Raw genomic sequence first — 20079 nt, forward strand, 5'->3', positions numbered from 1 at the left:
TGGTGAGAGTGGGCACCCTTGTCTTGTTCCTGATTTCAGGGGAAATGCTTTCAATTTTTCACCATTGAGGGTGATGCTTGCTGTGGGTTTGTCATATATAGATTTTATTATGTTGAGGTATGTTCCTTCTATTCCTGCTTTCTGGAGAGTTTTAATCATAAATGAGTGTTGAATTTTGTCAAAGGCTTTCTCTGCATCTATTGAGATAATCATATGGTTTTTATCTTTCAGTTTGTTAATGTGGTGTATTACATTGATTGATTTGCGGATATTAAAGAATCCTTGCATTCCTGGGATAAAGCCCACTTGGTCATGGTGTATGATTTTTTTAATATGTTGTTGGATTCTGTTTGCTAGAATTTTGTTAAGGATTTTTGCATCTATGTTTATCAGTGATATTGGCCTGTAGTTTTCTTTTTTTGTGGCATCTTTGTCTGGTTTTGGAATTAGGGTGATGGTGGCCTCATAGAATGAGTTTGGAAGTTTACCTTCATCTGCAATTTTCTGGAAGAGTTTGAGTAAGATAGGTGTCAGCTCTTCTCTAAATTTTTGGTAGAATTCAGCTGTGAAGCCATCTGGTCCTGGGCTTTTGTTTGCTGGAAGATTTTTGATGACAGTTTCGATTTCCTTGCTTGTGATGGGTCTGTTAAGATCTTCTATTTCTTCCTGGTTCAGTTTTGGAAAGTTATACTTTTCTAAGAATTTGTCCATTTCATCCAAGTTGTCCATTTTATTGGCATAGAGCTGCTGGTAGTAGTCTCTTACGATCCTTTGTATTTCAGTGTTGTCTGTTGTGATCTCTCCATTTTCATTTCTAATTTTGTTAATTTGGTTCTTCTCTCTTCGTTTCTTAATGAGTCTTGCTAATGGTTTGTCAATTTTGTTTATTTTTTCAAAAAACCAGCTTTTAGCTTTGTTGATTTTTGCTATGGTCTCTTTAGTTTCTTTTGCATTTATTTCTGCCCTAATTTTTAAGATTTCTTTCCGTCTGCTAACCCTGGGGTTCTTCATTTCTTCCTTCTCTAATTGCTTTAGGTGTAGAGTTAGGTTATTTATTTGGCTTTTTTCTTGTTTCTTGAGGTAAGCCTGTAATGCTATGAACCTTCCCCTTAGCACTGCTTTTACAGTGTCCCATAGGTTTTGGGTTGTTGTGTTTTCATTTTCATTCATTTCTATACATATTTTGATTTCTTTTTTGATTTATTCTATGATTTGTTGGTTATTCAGAAGTGTGTTAATTAGCCTCCATATGTTTGAATTTTTAACAATTTTTTTCCTGTAATTGAGATCTAACCTTACTGCACTGTGGTCAGAAAAGATGACTGGAATGATTTCAATTTTTTTGAATTTTCCAAGACCAGATTTATGGCCCAGGATGTGATCTATTCTGGAGAAGGTTCCGTGTGCACTTGAGAAAAAGGTGAAGTTGATTGTTTTGGGGTGAAATGTCCTATAGATATCAATTAGGTCTAGCTGGTCCATTGTGTCATTTAAGGTTTGTGTTTCCTTGTTAATTTTCTTGTTAGTTGATCTATCCATAGTTGTGAGTGGGGTATTAAAGTCTCCCACTATTATTGTGTTACTATTAATTTCCTCTTTCATACTCGTTAGCGTTTGCCGTACATATTGCGGTGCTCCTATGTTGGATGCATATATATTTATAATTGTTATATCTTCTTCTTGGATTGATCTTTTGATCATTATGTAGTGTCCTTGTTTGTCTCTTTTCACATCCTTTATTTGAAAGTCTATTTTATCTGATATGAGTATTGTGACTCCTGCTTTCTTTTGTTCTCCATTTGCGTGAAACATTTTTTTCCAGCCCTTCACTTTTAGTCTGTATGTGTCTCTTGTTTTGAGGTGGGTCTCTTGTAGACAGCATATATAGGGGTCTTGTTTTTGTATCCATTCAGCCAATCTTTGTCTTTTGGTTGGGGCATTCAACCCATTTACATTTAAGGTACTTATTGATAGGTGTGGTCCCGTTGCCATTTACTTTGTTGTTTTGGGTTCACGTTTATACAACCTTTCTGCATTTCCTGTCTAGAGAAGATCCTTTAGCATTTGTTGAGGAGCTGGTTTGATGGTGCTGAATTCTCTCAACTTTTGCTTGTCTGTAAAGCTTTTGAATTCTCCTTCATATCTGAATGAGATCCTTGCTGGGTACAGTATTCTAGGTTGTAGGTTATTCTCTTTCATTACTTTCAGTATGTCCTACCATTCCCTTCTGGCCTGGAGGGTTTCTATTGATAGATCAGCTGTTATCCTTATGGGAATCCCTTTGTGTGTTATTTGTTGTTTCTCCCTTGCTGCTTTTAGTATTTGTTCTTTGTGTTTGATCTTTGTTAATTTGATTAATATGTGTCTTGGGGTGTTTCGCCTTGCGTTTATCCTGTTTGGGACTCTCTGGGTTTCTTGGACTTAGGTGGCTATTTCCATCCCCATTTTAGGGAAGTTTTCAGCTATTATCTCTTCGAGTATTTTCTCATGGCCTTTCTTTTTGTCTTCTTCTTCTGGGACTCCTGTGATTCTAATGTTGGGGCATTTCACATTGTCCCAGAGGTCCCTGAGGTTGTCCTCATTTCTTTTGATCCTTTTTTCTTTTTTCCTCTCTGCTTCATTTATTTCCACCATTTTATCTTCTACCTCACTTATCCTATCTTCTGTCTCTGTTATTCTACTCTTGGTTCCCTCCAGAGTGTTTTTGATCTCATTCATTGCATTATTCATTTTTAATTGACTCTTTTTTATTTCTTCTAGGTCTTTATTAAACATTTCTTGCATCTTTTCAATCTTTGTCTCCAAGCTATTTATCTGTAACTCCATTTTGTTTTCAAGATTTTGGATCATTTTTATTATCATTATTCTATATTCTTTTTCAGATAGATTCCCTATCTCCTCCTCTTTTGTTTGACTTGGTGGGCATTTTTCATGTTCCTTTACTTGTAGGGTATTTCTTTGCCTTTTCATCTTGTTTAGATTGCTGTGTCTGGAGTGGGCTTTCTGTATTCTGGAGGTCTGTGGTTCCTTTTTATTGTGGAGGTTTTACCCAGTGGGTGGGGTTAGACGATTGGCTTGTCAAGGTTTCCTGGTTAGGGAAGCTTGCGTCAGTGTTCTGGTGCGTGGAACTTGATTTCTTCTCTTTGGAGAGCAATGGAGTCCCCAGTAATGAGTTTTGAGATGGGTCTCTGTGTTAGGTGTGACCTTGGGCAGCCTGTATGTTGATGTTCAGGGCTATGTTCCTGCGTTGCTGGAGAATTTGCGTGGTATGTCTTGTTCTAAAACTTATTGGCTCTTGGGTGGTGGTTGGTTTCAGTGTAGGTATGGAGGCTTTTGGACGGTCACTTATTACTTAAAGTTCCATGTAGTCAGGAGTTTTCTGGTGTTCTCAGGTTTTGGGCTTAAGTCTCCTGCCTCTGGATTTCAGTTTTATTCTTCCTGTAGTCTCAGGACTTCTCCAACTATACAGCACTGATAATAAAACTTCTAGGTTAATGGCGAAAAGATTCTCCCCCGTTAGGGACACCCAGAGAGGTTCACAGAGTTACATGAAGAAGAGGAGAGGGAGGAGGGAGATAGAGATGAGCAGCAGGAGAAAAAGGGGGACTCAAGAGGAGAGAGACAGATCTACGCAGTTGTCTGTTCCCAGAGTGTTCTCCGTAGACCAGATAGCCACAAAGATTTACAGAATTGGATTGGGAAGAGAAGGGGAAAGGAGGAAATAGAGGTGTTCTGAGGTAGAAAACAGAAAGTCAAGATTGGGAGAGAAGAATCCACACACTCCTGAATAAAAATGGGAACTGAATATTGGATTCTTAAATGTTCACAATTCATATCATATACTGAAAAACAAAAATTAAAAATCTAGAGTAGAGGTTAGACTCTTAAAAATACTATATTAAAAACAAAAACCAAAACACACAGAAAAATTTTAGAAATATATATGAAGTTCCATTTAAAAATAGGGCTTCTCTTTTTTTTTTGTAAGGTTATAGTGTATTGAAAATGAAAATTAAGGAGTAGTAGAGGAGTACTAGAGGACTTTAAAAGAAATAAGAGAAAAAGAAAAATAGAAAATAGAAGAGAAAAAGGGGAAAAAAAAGGAAAAAAAATTTTCCCTAATTAAAAAAATTGTAAAAATCTATGAAAACGAAAGTTAAGGAGTAATGGGGGAGTAATAGGGAATTTTAAAGAAAAATAAAAGAGAAAAAATAAAAAAAAATTTTTTTTTTTCTTACTTAAAAAAAAAAAAAGTAAAAATATATCTGTCTCTGAAGCTGTTGCGGTCAGTGTGGGTTGGGCTCAGTTTCAGATAGCTCCTCGTTCCAGCTTACACTTCTCGATATCTACAGGCCCCTTCCGGTGTAGTCGGTGTTTTCTACAGGGATTTTAATCTGTTGCACAGGTCCCTTCTGAAGCGATTCCCTTTGTTTATTTGGCTTCTGTTTGCCGGTCTCTTCAGAGCCTCATTTCTGCCCTGACACAGGCGGGCGGAGGTGGACTCTTATTCAGGTAGCTAGTTTCATCGCGCTGCGGCAAGGGGGCTGGCGCTGTGGGGAGCGGCTGGCGCTGCTTTCTCCGTCTGCGCTGCTCAGGCTCCCGGCTGCTCTGTATGGAGCGCGCCCCGCGTGCGCGCGGTTCCAGCCCTCGGGTGTTCCACAAAAACGCGGAACAAAAAGCTGCGCCTGCTCTTTGTGCCTTCCTCGTCAGAGCGGTCCAGGCAGCCAGGGGCTTGAGGGGCGCACTCTCCCTGGGTACAGCACGCCCACTCCCTTCCGTGGTCCCAGTCTCAGTTTCCGCCGGCGCCAGTCGGGTGTGTGCGCCTTCTGCCCTCCGCGTTCCCAGCCCCAGTCCCCGCCCAAGCCGGTCAGGTGCCTGCGCCCTGTGTCTTGCCGTGACCCTCCTGGCGGATGTCGACCATCCAGAATCTCAGGAAGTCTTTGATTAGAAACTCGAGGCCTGTTTGCAGTGCGGCAGGGGATGCCGTCCTTGGGGCTGAGCCTGCCTCCTTCCCCTCCCCCCTGCCTCCTGCCTCCTGCCTCCGGTGGGGCTGGGCCGGTCCGCAGCCTGCAAGCTCTTCTCTGGACTTTCTCGGTCCCTTTGTTCTGCGAACGGCCGGCAGTGTGTTCGGGCCGGTTAATTATCCCTCTCTCTTTTGCTCTCCCACAGTTCAAGTTGGCAACTCACAAAAGCTCCCTCCGATTGTCCTCAGGGCACTCAGGCCCGGACCCTACCCCAAGCAATGCCGCCTGCTCCTCTCCGTTCGGCCCCCACTTGCTGGTGGCGGATGCGGGTGCCTGGGGTACTTTTCTGCTGGGAGTTGCTTTTAGGCTCGTAATCTGTGGGTTTTATTTATTGTTTCCCTCCCAGTCAGGTTGCCCTCCGAGATTCAAACACTTCCCCCAGGCCCGCCAGTGCGAGGGTTTCCCGGTGTCTGGAAATGTCCTCTATTAAGACTCCCTTCCTGGGACGGATCTCTGTCCTTACCTCTTTTGTCTCACTTTTTATCTTTTATATTTTATCCTACCTCCTTCCGAAGACAATGGGCTGCTTTTCTGGGCACCTGATGACCTCAGTTAGCGATCAGAAGTTGTTTTGTGAAGTTTGTTCTGCATTCAGTTATTCTTTTGATGAATTTGTAGGAGAGAAAGTGGTCTCCCCGTCCTACTCCTCCGCCATCTTGGCTCCTCCCATATGTAATTTTAAAGATACAACTTTTCCTAAATTTCGTGTTCAACTTGATAAATTTATCCAAAGCAATATCTTGAAAAACCTTCTGGAATGAAGAGTTAGAGTTGTAATTCCATTTGGTAGATAGGAAATTTGTAAGATGGTGCATGACAAATTAGAGCCACCTATCCAGTGATCATAACGGGGGTTTTTGTAGTAGTTTGCATATCATTACAATGAAAGCCTCTAAAGACTTTTGGGTATTCAGTTAAATTGAGTCGCAGAGTTGTGTCCGACTCTTCGCAAGCCCGAGGATTGCAATATGCCAGACTTCCCTGTCCATCACCAACTCCTGGAGTTTGCTCAAACTCATGTGCATTCCGTCAGTGATGCCAGCCAACCATCTCATCCTCTGTCGTCCCCTTCCCCTCCTGCCTTCCATCTTTCCCAGCATCAGGTTCTTTTCCAATGAGTCATTTCTTTGCATCAGGTGGCCAAAGTATTGGAGTTTTAGCTTCAGCATCGGTCCTTCCAATGAATATTCAAGACTGATTTCCTTAAGGATTGACTGGTTTGATCTCTTTGCAGTCCAAGGGACTCTCAAGAGTCTTCTCCAACAACCCAGTTAAAAGGATCAATTCTTTCATGCTCAGCTTTTTTTATGGTCCAGCTCTCAAATCCATACATGACTACTGGAAAAGCCATAGCTTTAACTAGATGGACCTTTGTTGGCAAAGTAATGTCTCTGCTTTTTAATATCTGACTAGGTTTCTCATAGCTCTTCTTCCAAGGAACAAGCATCTTTTAATTTCACGGCTGCAGTCACCATCTGCAGTGATTTTGGAGCCCAAGGAAATAAAGTCAGTCCCTGTTTCCGTTGTTTCCCCACCTATTTGCCACGAAGTGATGGAACCAGATGCCATGATCCTTGTTTTTTGAAAGTTGAGTTTTAAGCCAACTTTTTCACACTGCTCTTTCACTTTCATCAAGAGGCTCTTTAGTTCCTTTTTGTTTTCTGCCATAAGGGTGGTGTCAATCTGGTGCTCACTTTGGCAGGCACATATACTAAAAATAGAGTGGTTTCATCTGCATATCTGAGATTATTGATATTTCTCCCTGCAATATTGATTCCAGCTTGTGCTTCATCCAGCTTGGCATTTCACATGATGTACTCTGCATATAAGTTAAATAAGCAGGGTGACAATTTACAGCCTTGACATACTTTCCCAATTTGGAACCAGTCCATTGTTCCATGTCCGGTTCTAACTTGTTTCTTGACCTGCATAAAGATTTCTCAGGAGGCAGGTGAAATTGTCTGCTATTCCCATCTCTTTAAGAATTTTCCACAGTTCGTTGAGATTAACACAGTCAAAGACTTTGGCATGGTCAATAAAGCAGAAGTAGATGTTTTTCTGGAACTCTCTTGCTTGCTTGAAATGTTCCCTTGGTATGTCTAATTTTCTTGAAGAGTTCTCTAGTCTTTTCCATTCTATTGTTTCCCTCTATTTCTATGCATTGATCACTGAGGAAGGCTTTCTTATCTCTCCTTGCTATTCTTTGGAACTCTGCATTCAGATGGATATATCTTTCCTTTCTCCTTTGCCTTTCACTTCTCTTTTTTTCTCAGCTATTTGTAAGGCGTCCTCAGACAACCATTTTGCCTTTTTGCATTTCTTTTTCTGGGGGATGGTTTTGATCACCTCCTCCTGTACAATGTTACGAACCTCTGTCCATAGTTCTTCAGGCACTGTGTCTATCAGATCTAATCCCTTGAATCTGTCACTTCTGCTGTATAATTGAAGGGATTTGATTTAGGTCATACCTGAATGATCTAGTGGTTTTCCCTAATTTCATCAATTAGTGTCTGAGTTTTGCAATAAGGAGTTCATGATCTGAGCTACAGTCAGCTCCCAGTCTTGTTTTTGCTGACTGTGTAGAGCTTCTCCATCCTCAGCTGCAAAGAATATAATCTGATTTTGGTATTGGCCATCTGGTGATGTCCATGTGTAGAGTTGTCCCTTGTACTGTTGGAAGAGGGTGTTTGCTATGACCAGTGCGCTCTCTTGGCAAAACTCTGTTAGCCTTTGCTGTGCTTCATTTTGGGGTTATTTAGGTATAAAATCCAACAACTGTACTTTCCTTATTGGTTTTCTAGTAGTGCTTTTATTGTTGCTGCTGTTGGTTTAATATTCTAAATATAGGTGGTAGAACAGAAAAGAATTGACTAAAAGTTGTTTGAAGTAAGCCAGGGTCCAAAAGACTTTATGTGTGCAAAGGAGGATAAAAAGAGGGTTGAAATTCCCTTTCTCCACTGGTTAAGGTAGCTTGTGTTTGGCCTTTCTGCTACCTGGTGACCCTTCTGTGGTTAAGACCAAAGGAACAGGAAGCAATTGTAATGGAGAGCACTAAGCTACCCCTGGCCTCCCTTGGCAAGCAATTGATTGGATAGCTTGGGACAGACCCATCTTCAAGGACACCATTCCCATTTTCCTGGTGGTAAGCCTTTCTGCCTCTGAGTAAATAGGATCAGATGACCTGATCTGTCTGAGGACCTTTCCGGCTTCATTATTTGAACATCAGTCAGATTTATGTTCATTGGTGGAGGGCCGGGTAGAGGGTAATTTTGCACATAGTAGGCAGAGATCATGGACTTTGGGAACAGTAGAAGGTCACAAAAGGAAATTGAACCAAGTAAGAAGAATTGGGAATGGCCAGGGGAAAAAGATTATTCATCTGGTATGTCTGTAAAGAAAGTATCTTGTCTTGGCACAGGATAGTTAGGATTAAAAGGAAATGAAAGTGAAGTCGTTCAGTCATATCCGACTCTTTGCGACCCCATGGACACCAGGCTCCTCTGTTCATGGGATTTTCTAGGCAAGAGTACTGGAGTGGGTTGCCATTTCCTTCTCCAGAATTAAAAGGAAGAATTTTTTAAAAGAAGCTTTTCAATAATTAAGTTAGATTTGGGTTTTATATAAAAAATAAAAATCAATGTTGTTAAGATGGGTTAGGAAGCTTAGATTGTTGATTCATATGTTTCTTCATTTGATTCTCTTCGTATGTTTCTTGGTTACGATTTTTATATACTTTGGTTTTTAAAAATATATATATTTACTTATTTGGCTGTATTGGGTCTTAGCTGCAACACGTGAGGTCTTTTGTTGCAGAGCATGGGCTCTCCATTTGTGGCATGTGCTCAGAAGTTTGCAGTTTGTGGGCTTAGTTGCTCTATGGCATGTAGGATCTTAGTTTCCCTACCAGAGATTGAGCTCATGTCCCCTGCATTAGAAGGTGGATTCTTAACCACTAGACCACCGGAGAAGTCCCTGATTTTTGTATACTTTGTATGTGAGTACTCAGAGAAAAAAGAATTGCATCCTTGGTTTATATGCCTGTATGATTTTTGAGGAACCATTTATTTGTTGATGTGCATGTGGGTAGGGAGGTAGTAATCAAGTAATTAGGAGTCTGCACTCTGGTGTCAGACAGGCTGTTTTTGTTGTTGTTGTTGTTGTTTTAATCAGCTTTTTATTTTGTATTGGAGTATAGCCAATTAACAGTGTTGTGATAGTTTCGGGTAGACAGTAAAGGGACTCAAGCCATATATGCACATGTATCCATTCTCCTCCAAACTCCTCTCCCCTCTAGGCTGCCACATAACATTGAGCAGAGTTCCCTGTGCCATACAGAAGGTCCTTGTTCGTTATTCATTTTAAACATAGGGGTGTGTACACATCTATCCCAAACTCCCTAACTATCCCTCTCCCCTGTTCTTCCCCTCTGGCAACTGTGAGTTTGTTCTCTAAATCTGTGAGTCAGATTAGCTGTGTTTTGAATCCCAGCTCCACCAGTAATTTGGGCAAATAATTTGACCTTCTATATTTCTAATTTTCTTTTTTTTCTTTTTTTTTTTCTGATAGAGATATTGCCTTTACTTTTCAGGATTATTGTGAAAATAGTCAATTTAGGTAAAGCACTTAACACACTAACCAAAAAAATGTTATGAGCTATTGTTCCATGATTTGGCTTCTGTCAGTCCTTATTACCTATAGCTTTGAAGGAGATTTTTTTATATTCAGAAATACTTTAGAATTCTAGTGTACTTTTTCAAGTGTGGGTTAAATGTTTTAAAGGGGAAAAAGCACTTGAAATATATGTCACTTTGCCCTGGATTTTGCATTGAGGAGGTATATGGCCTTGATAGTGATGTGCATGTGTAATATGGTAACTGAAAAAACACAGGACAGGGAAGCTCAGTATTAAATCAAAAGTTAAGCCAAAGTTTCCCAGGATCTTTTTAGCTTTTAATTAAATGAAATAAAGGGCTAGGGCTTACCTAGTACTGCATTGGTAGGCACTTGGTAGATTTTTTTAAATTGCTATTACTATTAAAAGAAGACATCCTAAGAAACGATTAATTTTTGGATTACTATTAATATGACTGAAAGAGTAATTTTAAAATAGGATTTGAAATTCCTGAAATGCTTCTCATTTTATAAAGAAACCTAATATTGTCACATGAAAGTCCATCAATAATTTTCCTTTACAGAATTTGGGAGGTGGAAGCTGGGAGGGTGGGGAGGGAGGCAGAAGGACTGTTTTTATAGTAGGTGAACATTTAGCAAAGACTGAAAACATGATAAGGGCCTGTTTTTGTTGTGTGTATAAATGTCAGCATTAAGAATATTTTGCATTCAAGAACTTAGGTAATTCCATTAGAGTGAAGCTGTTCTTGGTTGAAGAATTCACCTTTTTGTAGCCATAATGGTCACTTGTGGCAAGAGATTATTCTTACTAGTAACTGGCACTAACTAGCAGCAAGAAAGAGTAAGAATCTGAGTGTATCTGGGTCAACTAAAAGTTTGTAATTCTGTTTTTCATTAACCTGTTGAAACGTTAATTTAGAATAAAAACAATTCCTTTAACTGTAGTTCCCTAGTTTTTCTTTTTCATGTAACTCTGCTTCTGAAGGGAAGTTTATTGAGTTGGTGTTGTTTTGTGATAGGAGGAAGTTTGGTATTCATAGCAGAAAAGGGGGAAAAACAGTAAAAGAAAATCGAAATAACCATGGTAGTAATTTCCTTATCATTGCCTTCACTTTTTTTTTTTTTAATCTTGCTTTGTAGAGATTTAATCATAATTTAAAAGTAAAGAAGTTAAAAGTTTTCATTATGTTTCCTTGTAAATGGGCAGACTACGTTTGGCAGTGTGAGAAATGAAATTTTAATCATATCTTGATAGTTTGGCTTACCAGAGTGTTTTCTTAGATAAAATCTTGACAAAGAACAATGAAATCTCATCAGATGGAGTGGGTTTTCCCGAGGGTGGTTGGTGGTTCAGATACAGAGTAGAGACTTCAAACCAGCTTAGCAGAAAGTTTCTTTGGAAAGAAAAAAAGGAAGGAGAAGGAAAAAGAAACTCTCCTCCCTGCACCGCCCCCACCCCCGCTTTTGTGGTGCCTCATTTCCTCTGGCCCCGCCCTGGCCCCTGCCCCGCTTACACTGTCTGGAGCTGGCAGTAAATGTCCTGCTGCTGAAGCACTGGCCTCAGGTTTTTATGTGATGGAACGTTGTGGCAGTCAGAGAAGAAGGTCTTTATTGTGCTCTCAAAGTGGCTTTTTAATGACTTGTAATTCCAGCACATGCAAGAGCTGTAAAGTCTGTAAGGATGGTGAGTGAGCAGCTGGAGAGGCCATTCATTAAAGGGCTGCCCTGACCTTCTGGGGAGGGGGGGTGCTCTCTTGTTCTGGACTCCTATTCTCTGCATATTATAACTGGGAGTAAACAGTACCTGAAGGCGTGTACTTCTCCTCTGTAGATGTAGCCCTGGGGTGGCACATTCTTTAACATCATTGGCAGAAAGGTAACTGTGTTGGATGCCAGGAGACATTGCACCTGACCTGTTCCCTAATGCTTGGTTGGTTGTTGTCTGTTGTCTGTGCTCAATGTGATCGGATGGAGGAGGCGCAGCCTAGCCAGTCCACTGGTCCTTTGTTCAGCCACATTCCTCACTTATTCCAAAAAGGATTTGAAACAATTAAACCGGAAATATTAAAACAAAAAACTGAGAGGCTCTTTCTCTTCCTTGTTTGGGTGCTATACCATGCCCGAATGGTTTTTCAGCTTTTAAGTTAAATTATTCCTTAGAAGCCCTTAGGTAGCTGAGGGTCTTGAACAGACAGGGGGCCCTATCATTGAAGAGTTGGTTGTCATCAAGAATTGCCAACACTCAGCATTTTCACTTGGTTGTATTGAATTTTCTCTCTCCCAGTAAATTTCTTGAGCCTCTTTCAAGGAAGCTGCTTTGCCTATTCAATGCATTCTTGTTTCTTACCCTAGGGCCGTGATTTTTATGTCATTGTCCCATCTGTCATCTAGACACAAAGTCAAGGATGTGACTCAACATGGTATTTGCACAACTAGCGTTACCATGTCATCAGGATGGCTGATATTTGTAGCTAAACTTTCCTTCAGTGCTTTCTATGTGCCAGTCACCCGTCTAAGTACTTCACTTCTTTTAACTCATTTAACTCTCAAAACAACTCTATGAAAGACTCATTATTCCCATCTTATAGATGGGGAAACTGAGACTCAAAGATTAAGAAACTTGCCCAACATTGCCATGTTTAAAGTAGAGCCAGAATTTGATCCTACTTGGTAGAGAATGCACTCAAGAGGAGTTCAGGGGTGAAGTAAATCTTGCTGTTCCAGGAATTCATATTGTGATTACAGAAATGTGCTTCATGAAATTGGTATCATTGCTGTGAAAGCCTTTTGTGTTTATTTGTGTGTTGGCCAACTCTGCGTGGCATGGGTGATCTTAGTTCCCCAATCGGGGATCAAAACCCCTGCCTCCTGCCGTGGAGGTGCAGAATCTTAACCACTGGACCACAAGGGAAGTCTCGTGTGTGTGTGTGTGTGTGTGTGTGTGTGTGTGTGTGTGTGTGTGGTGAAAGCCTTTGATACCGTATTTCTTATTCCATTTATGAATCCTGTTTCTTTGACCTATCCATTTGTTTGGGCTCTACCAACAGCCTTCAGGAGGTGGCAGGTTGTCTTCATTGGTGGGTTTGGCATGTACAGTCAGAACTGAGGGATGTGCAGTGAAACATCCAGGGACCTCTCACTTCATACACATATTCACTTAAAATAAAACCGACCCTCATAGTTCTGAATTTTAACATTGCTGTAATGCATCGTCAGCACTGGTTCCCAGCTCTCAGAAGTCTCCCCACCTTACTTCTGTGTGAGAATTTATGTTTAACAGAGCTGAGCTGTAATTTTGAGCTTTCCCAGAAGGTGCCACCAAATAACAAATGCTGTCCTCCAGTTTGAAGATTCTTTTTGAATCTTCTAGTTCCATTTTGTAACTTCATGTTATAATGCCTCTAAGGTATTCAAAACATCGACTGGGCTTTCTTTGAATTAGGAGACAAGATAATGCAGTGGATTTAGGTAGAGGGTGGTTTTCTTTTGGTGTCTATGTAATTATTTAACCAAGTTTGAGAAATTGTTCTCAGTGGGTAACAATTTATGACTGTAAACTTTCAAGGCAGTGTCAAGGTCCACAAAGAAAAATTACCCCTAAGAGGCTTCTTTAGGTCACTAGAGGTGACTGCACAGTGAGATGTTCCCAGATAAAGTCAAAGATCCTTCTATTAGGTGAAAGAAAATGGAAAAGCATTTACTGAAGTGTGTGGAGACAACAGGCTTTGCCTTTGAATTCCGAAGACGTGGGGGATGGGGATGGCAGGGCCTTGGGATAGGGAGAAATTGTCAGAGTCGGTGACACAGAGAAAAGGAAATTTCCTTGACTTGCTTGGTCATGGGAAGAAAATATATGTATGGGGTCCTCAGATGTCACTTAAGTAAATAAGTAAAGTAATTACTAGAGTGCCCTGGTTTAGGACCTCAGTGTTTAGAATCACAGGACTGTTTTTGGAAAATTAAATTGTTGACCCTTGCTTTATTTTCTGACTCTTCTTCTGTTTTTGCTTTAAATATGATAAAATCATCATGTCCCTTTGAGTAACTACAAACATTTCCTTCTAAACATGTTTGGTTTTAGTGTTCTTTGATTACATTTGTCTTATTTAATGACATTTGAAAATATTTATGTGGTAGGTACTCCTACATACAAACACTGTATTAGGTGGTACTGATGGTACAATGTTGGAGTTTAGGCTCAGTTTTGAAGGAAAGGAGGCCTGCATTAGTGGGGTTGAGGGATAGGTGGGTAGGAGAAGGCATTCTTTTTTTTCCTCTTTTCTTTTTTTGGCTACACTGGGTCTTCCTTGCTGTGTAGGCTTTCTCTGGTTGTGGTGAGTGGAGGCAGCCGTCTAGTTGCGTTGCACGGCCTTCTCATTGTGGCGGCTTCTCTTCTTGCTGAGTGTGGGCTCGTGGCCTCCAGGAGTTGTGGCACATGGGCTTAGTTGCCCCATGGCATGTGGGATCTTCCCAGACCAGGGGTTGAACCCGTGACCCCTGGATTGGTAGGCAGATCCTTAACCACTGCACCACCAGGGAAGTCTGGAGAAGGCAGTTTTTGATTGGAAGAAACCACTTGAGGAGAGAAAAAGCAACTGATGACAAATGTAGACAAGTCTGCATAGACCTTCCCGGAAATGAAGAGAGCTCTTACATAAATATCCCTCAAGTTAATTTATCAAACTGGTTTGTCAGGAATGAAGGAAACCTTAATTGAACTCGACTTCACGTGAGGCATGTCCTGGTCACATTTCACTCTGCAGCCTCTTATTTATTCTGTATAATATGTGAGATAGATTTCCCCCCTCATGTTACTATGTGAAAAACAGCAGGACTAGAATTTGAATCCAGGTCTGAACCATGCCAAGGCCCATGTACTGTACCATCAATTACACCTTGTTGAGAAAGAAAGAAATTGCTTCAAATTAAAACCACTGTGGGACTGATTAAATCTTTTCAAGAAAAAAGTCTAATTAGCAGCATTAACTCTCTGACCTTCTGGCTTCCTCTGACCCCCTGACAGTGGTACCACAGTTCAGTGAAAGGCAGGGAATAAGAAGTAAGATCTGTTAGTCATGTACTCATCAGAAAAGACCCTGATGCTGGGAAACAGTGAAGGCAAAGAGAGAAGGGGGCAGCAGGGGATAAGATGGTTGGATGACATCACTGACTCAATGGACATGAATTTGAGCAACCTCCAGGAAATAGTGGAGGATGGAGGAGCCTGATGTACTACAGTCCATGGGGTCAAAAAGACTCGGACATGGCTTAGTGACTAAACAACAACAGAGCCACAGTACTTGGGTTCTTAGTTATGAATAATGGGTGCAGTGAGCTGGCTTTGATTTCCACAGTGCTGATCAACTCATGCTTTATATCATTTTCAAAGAAGTAGAATTGCAGAATATATTGAGAAGTGGTGGTTCTTTAGAGTCTATCCAAGGGTACTTACTGATGTACTGATTTACTAGCTTTCTTCTTACATGTTACACCAGAGGCTAGGACACGGCCATTGTGATGGTGTGAGCTCCCATCTACCACATTGTATTGTCTTAAGGTTGTACTCACAGTCAAAGGCTTTAGCATAGTCAATGAAGCAGAAGTAGATGTTTTTCTAGAATTCTCTTGCTTTTTCTATGATCCAACAGATGTTGGCGATTTGGTCTCTGGTCCGTTCTTCTGCCTCTTCTAAGTCCAACTTGTACATCTGGAAGTTCTCAGTTCACATACAGCTGAAGCCTAGCTTGAAGGATTTTGAGCATTACCTTGCCAGCATGTGAAATGAGCACAATTATGTGATAGTTTGAACATTCTTTGGCACTGTCTTTCTTTGAGATTGGAATGAAAGCTAACCTTTTGCAGTCCTGTGGTCACTGCTGAGTTTTCCAAATTCGCTGGCATATTGAGTGAAGCACTTTAACAGCATTATCTTTTAGGATTTGAAATAGCTTAGCTGGAATTCCATCACCTCCACTAGCTTTGCTCATAGTGATCCTTCCTAAGGCCCACTTGTCTTCTCACTCCAGGATGTCTGGTTCTAGGTGAGTGACCCACACCATCGTGGTTATCCAGGTCATTAAGACCTTTTTTGTATAGTTCTTCTGTGTATTCTTGCCACCTCTTCTTAATATCTTCTGCTTCTGTTAGGTCCATACCATTTCTATCCTTTACTGAGCCCACCTTTGCATGAAATGTTCCCTTGGTGTCTCCAATTGTCTTAATTAGATCTCTGGTCTTTCCCATTCTATTGTTTTCCTCTATTTCTTTGCATTGTTTACTTAAGAAGGCTTTCTTATCTCTCCTTGCTATTCTCTACAACTCTGCATTTAAATGGGTATATCTTTCTTTTTCTCCTTTACCTTTTTCTTCTATTCTTTTCTTAGCTATTTGTAAAGCCTCCTTTGACAACCACTTTGCTTTCTGGCATTTCTTTTTCTTGGGATGGTTTTGGTCACCACCTTCTGTACAATGTTATGAACCTCCACCCATAGTTCTTTAGGCACTCTGTCTACCAGACCTAATCCTTTGAAACTATTAGGGATGTAGAGTTCCCTTGTCCTAGAACATGGCCATCCCTGGGCTCTCATCCTGGGCCCAGGAAAGGTAGGCCAGGAGGCATGGCCCTCCAGTATCAACTTGAAATCTAAAGATGAAACCGAATCAACTTCCTAGTGGTAAGCTGTAAAATGTGGATTTTAATGATAATGATGAGATCATGAATGCAAACTTCCACTCAGGTATTAATTCATGCAAAAAATTTTAAATATGTCATATATAAGACTTAAAGTTTTTGTTTAGTAATTTACTAATAGTGTTCTATGAAGACCCGGTGTTGGTAGGTGTTCTTATAAAGATTAAAAGGCAAAGCTGTGGTCTGGGAATATAGTGATTTATAATCCATGGTCATCATGTATTTTTAATTTCAGTACTGTTTCTAAGGTGTCACTTTCCACTTGGCCTAACCTTAGATCATATTGTGAGTCAAAGCAGAGTGTTGCTGAAAGTCCACGCTGGATTGAAATGTTTAGTATCTGACAGATTCTGCGTGAGGCGATCTGACACATTTTCAGAGTTGTAAAGTACTCACTTTATTTTCACGCGTCCACCTCTTTCTCATTATTCTCCAGGGTTATTTTAATTAATGGTGAACATCAAACTTGTTGCTGATCTTTTGATGCATTATTTATTTATTTTTTGGCCACATTGCACATAGCATTTGGGATCTTAGTTCCCCTCCCAGGGATCGAACCCACACCCCCTACATTGGAAGCACAGAGTCTTAATCACTGGCTGGTCAAGGAAGCCCATCATGGGTTATGTTAAAGTGCTAGGCTATCTGATAACCTTAGGTGAGAGTCATGCCTTACTCTTGCTTATGAAGCTTGCCTTCACTGTCCAGCAACTAACTTTCAGAAACATGCAACAAATCACCTCTCCACTTTTATGTTTTTATTTTTTCATACTTAAAACAATATTTGTTTATTTGGCTGTACCAGGTCTTAGTTGTGGTATGTGAGATCTTTTTTAGTCACAGCATGCTTAGTTGTGACGTATGGCATCTAGTTCCCTGACCAGGGATTGAACCTGGGCCCCCTGCACTGGGAGTGCTGAGTCTTAGCCACTGGAAGTCCCTTCTCTCCATTTTTAAAGATAAGCCATGCACAGTCCTCCTTGGATTGTACAGTAAGACCAGTGAGTCTCAGATTCCTCTCCCAAAAACTAAGGTTTAAAGGAAGGAGGTGATGTGTTCCACGTTATCCATCTTTTTATCATCATATTAATAGCTTTGTTGTCTCTCTTCTCTTTTTAGAAAACCCTCCATGGCTTACTATGTACTCTTTTAAAGATATAAGACCAAATTTGGAAACCATGAATATCTATTTTTAATACAGCGTTTATTTCACCCTTTAGAAAATCCTAGCATTTTTAAAAGCAGGAAGACTCTAGAAATTTCCTTTAACAACTTGTCTTTTGCAGAGGAGAACTTGAGACCAGGTTTCATAACCTGCCCAAGATCAGGATGCTCTCATTGTCCCCCAAAAAGGCCCTCAGGAGGTAGGCGCCTAGTTGACGTGCCGTTGTCATGTCCAGTTGCAACAGTTTATAACCCTTCACACATCCTTCACTCCCTTTCTCAAACTCTTCTCCACTTGAACATTTTTATCTGCTTCCTAATGAGTGGTTTTACCCATTAGGCACGAGACCTCCTGGTCCGGAATCTCACTCTATATCTCTTTGTTGAATGAATGGCCCTTACATTTCACATCCTCAGCAGAATCTCCTTGAAAAGCCTCATGTCAAGTCTAAGTGAGGATAGGGTGTTAGTCTCGGTGGGAATTTCAGAGATGAGTTGGTGGAAGATTTGATAGACCTGTCCCCTGGTCATCCTTGATTGTCATGGGGAAGACACCAGCCAGAGTAATCATGGCTTGGTATATTTCAGGGGAAAAATAAATCACGATATGGACAAAAACAGAAAATGGCACGTTTAGATATCTGACAAATCAGAGGCCTTAGTATTGTTTAATAATAGAAACATGGAAGGAGCTTTAAAAACCTCCAGCATAAATGAAGCCTCTCCTTGGACAAGCTGCTATTCTTACCAGGTAGAACGTGAGTTGGGTCCTGCTCCCTCCTACCCTAAGTATCTTCTGTATCTGCCTCTGAGTCCTGTTGTTCTCCTAGCCTCTTCTACAAGAGTAATGAAGAGAGTGCAGCATCTCTCACACCAGCCAGCCTCTTATCCTGCCTCCAGCTCTCCAGTTAACACTGATGTTCTTCACGCTATAATTTCTTCACTTCCTTTCCTTCTGACAGACATCTCAAAAGCTTATTCCTCAACCCAGTGTGGTCTAGCTTTTAAAAACTATCCTTAAAGCTGCCACCAGTAAAGGTCACCAGTGCCTTCCAGATTCTTATGTAGAAAACATCTTCTAAACATTGGATTTTACCTTTCCGGTGTGTTTTACTTGCTTTTCTGTTCTATTCCTTGGCGCTGTTATATCTTCCCTGACCCCTCTAACCATGCTCTGTGAGTCTCCTCCGACAACTGATCTTCCTCTACCAGCGTTAATTTACCATCCCCCAGTTTCTTTTCTATTCTATAATCTCTTCCTGGACAATCCTTGCTTATTTGTCTCTTTCCATTCTCAGACCCTGCTCTATATAACTATCTAAAACATAGTTGGATTCTGGAAGGAGATATGTGAAAGAATCTAAAACAACTAGTTAAAATGGTATTATGGGACATTTTCAAAATATCTTTAATATCACTATTTTTAAAGAGTATCTCATTGTTTCAAAATCTCAGATCCTATGTATGCTAACTACTAAGTTATCTCCTTTTGTAATCTTTTACTATGGAGAATTTCAAATATACACAAAATATGCAGAATAGTATAATGAACCTCTCTGTTCATTCAGCTTCAGCAGTTATTAACAGATAACCATTCTTGTTGCAACTGTAGTATCATCTACTCTTCCCCCAGTATAATTCTTAATAAAATCCTAGATGTCATATTGATTCACTCATAGAAATTTCAGTGTGAATCTCTAAAAGATAAGAACTTTTAAAAAACAGGACTAAAATATCACTATCGTATCTGAGCAAATTAATAATTCTTAATATCAAATATCTAGTCACTGGGAAAATTTGCAATAGAATCGAAATGTCGTAAATTTTCTTTTTGTTGTTACAGTTTGTTTGAATGAGGACCCAAGTAAGGCTCACATTCTGTAATTTGTAAAAATATCTTTTAGGTCGCTTTTAATTTATAGCTTCTCCAGGCAGCATGGCATGCTACAGTCCATAGTGCCATGAAGAATTGGACGAGACTTAGTGACTAAACAACAAGTCTGTAGATCCTCTCATCTCTCTTTTTTTCTGTAAAAGTGCAAGAAAAAAAACGGATTGTTTGCCTTATGAAATTTCTTAGTTTGAATTTTGCTGATAGTATCTCTGTGGTGTATTTTCTATAAATTAGGGGTATGGCCAGATTTAAGTTAGGTCTTAGTTTTGGTTTTGGGGCAAGACTATTTAATGGACAGAGTTGTTTTCTTTTATTGGGAGGCCTATAAAGTGACTTTATCTCTTTTTTCGTGAGGTTAGTACCCACTGATGTTTGGACCCTGGATACATTAGTTCATTATGGGTTGTGAATCGGTGGTATTTTTATCCCACCATTCTTTCTTCATGGATAGTATCAGCCAGGACTCACCTATCAAGAGAAACTCTTCTTCTACCCTTTGTTTAACCAGCAGTTAGTTTGTATAGGAAAAGTCAAACATGGTGCTTGATTCTTTTCCCTTAAAAAAAAAAAATAGTTTTCTAAAGAGTGGGTTTGGCTTCCTGGCATCTTTTAACAATAGCTAACTTTTTAAGCATTGCTTTTAAGGCTTCTTCAATGTGTCCTATCCATCCTCA

At 40.3% G+C, this 20079-nt stretch overlaps 1 protein-coding gene across 2 annotated transcripts in view; it reads left to right on the forward strand.

Annotated features, from left to right (window-relative positions):
• MLLT3 (MLLT3 super elongation complex subunit) overlaps nucleotides 1-20079 on the forward strand; it is a 290049-nt gene that overhangs the window by 213066 nt on the left and 56904 nt on the right. The window lies entirely within an intron of this gene.

This window comes from Dama dama, chromosome 29 (genome assembly GCF_033118175.1).
Source record: "Dama dama isolate Ldn47 chromosome 29, ASM3311817v1, whole genome shotgun sequence".
Taxonomy (NCBI): Eukaryota; Metazoa; Chordata; class Mammalia; order Artiodactyla; family Cervidae; genus Dama; species Dama dama.